This window comes from Sesamum indicum, linkage group LG11 (assembly GCF_000512975.1).
Source record: "Sesamum indicum cultivar Zhongzhi No. 13 linkage group LG11, S_indicum_v1.0, whole genome shotgun sequence".
NCBI classification, from domain to species: Eukaryota; Viridiplantae; Streptophyta; class Magnoliopsida; order Lamiales; family Pedaliaceae; genus Sesamum; species Sesamum indicum.
In genome coordinates this window covers 1,070,498-1,072,329 of record NC_026155.1, presented here as the reverse complement: position 1 = coordinate 1,072,329, position 1,832 = coordinate 1,070,498, and positions in this window count along the sequence as shown.

Genomic DNA, 1,832 nt, shown 5'->3' with positions numbered 1-1,832 from the left:
ACTTATTTAAGTTAGATTGTACATTCCCCACAACATAATAAAAAACTGCGACATAATCAATTATGCTGCATTATCACTAGTTATTGAACTAAATAAATAATTATGGATTTGCAAGTTCAATTGGTCGGACAAATATTCTTGACAATGCATAACGGTACCTATCATTCATAAGTCAGATTATTTGTAATAAAAACACAGAGAATAACACAAATACCAATATGAATGAAAGTAGAAAGTATAAATTAGATCTCACAACTCATTGGAATTGAACATTCACCGAATCATTTGCCGGAATTAAAAAAACTAGCTTATGATAAATTGCATCGCATATATATACTACTAATTACCTAATTCGATTAAAACTAAAAAAGGTAGATTCCTAATAAAACTGAAAATTCTAATGAAATAAAACTATTATCCTAAAGAGATTCTTCTAGTAAAGGTAGTTTCCAATCAGCCAAGGCACCTTAATTCGCCTCAAATCTTTTCAAATTTCGTTTCTTGAACTTTCCTTTTTCAGCCGCATTCCCACAGGTTTAGATGTGGGCACACCTAACTCATCGTTCTAATCTGTCAAGTGTTGATTTTTTGCTTCTTTCGCCCGTTTTCATTCCATCAATCCATTGTATGTTGTAATATGATCCTTGATCAAGAGCATTTTAGCCGCAAAAAATAGTAAAATATACTAAAAATTATAATGCACGCCTATCAACTACAGTTGGAAGACTCCAACTCCTACTCACCTTGCAACCTGCTGAAATTTCCCCCTTCAAAGATAGCCTATGAAAATCAACAAAAATTCGAGAAACTCTATAAACAACCTCTAGGGGATCTTAATGTTCATCCTTCATCAACATTTTCCACAAACCCCAAAAAATCATATAAAGAGATCAAATTCCTCACCTGTTAAGGCCTTCCAAACCTGCTTGAACTAAAATTCGACGTCCCATTTATAAGGCTCATGAAACCACAACTAAGATGCAAAAATACCCAACATTGGCAGGCAAAATGACAATGATCGGCACATGAATAACATCCTCGTAACTTGAGTGGCAAAGTGGACATTCCGCAAAAGAACTACCATTCCGCCTTTGTAAGTTCATGGAGATGGGGATAGCATTCTTACAAGCTTCCCACGCAAAGACCTTAACTATTGGAGGAACTACAATAATTTAAATGAAATTCGAAGATTGAATCTCCGAAGATGGAGCCTCTATCTCCCCTCGAGGAATAAACGAGGTGGTACGAACTATGAACGGTTAATTAGTCATCCCTAGCATAATGCCACACCATTGAATCCCCACACAACAGCCCCAAATTGGAAACCCCCCACCATTCTCCATTGTTCAGATTACTCAAATGACAAATCCCAGCACATGTTTGAATCCCCCTTACCCTCTACAAAATTCCTAGCTCATCAACATATTGCTTACCTTCTCCTCTCCAGCACCCTCCCATAACACCCTCTCCTCCTTTAGAAAGCACTTGAAACCCCCAACCACCAAACAAAACCTGAATCCTTCACTACCTACCACCCCACCAACTCTTAGACTCTCTCTCCTATCTTCTTAATGAACCCTTTACATTGATTAAAAAAAACTAACCCCCATATTTGTCCCCACACTTACATTACAAATTCATTGGCAGAGATTGCACAACAGTCCTGCTGGTAACCATGAGGGTTTAGGGGGCCCTAGCAAGGATTGCAGGCTTGAGGAAGTGATTTAAACGTACTACCACTCCTTGATTTTCTTGGCTAAAACCAAGTGTAAAAATGGCCATATAGGATATTTAAAACATAATTGGTCTGCTTTGGGATTGGAGTGCCTGCA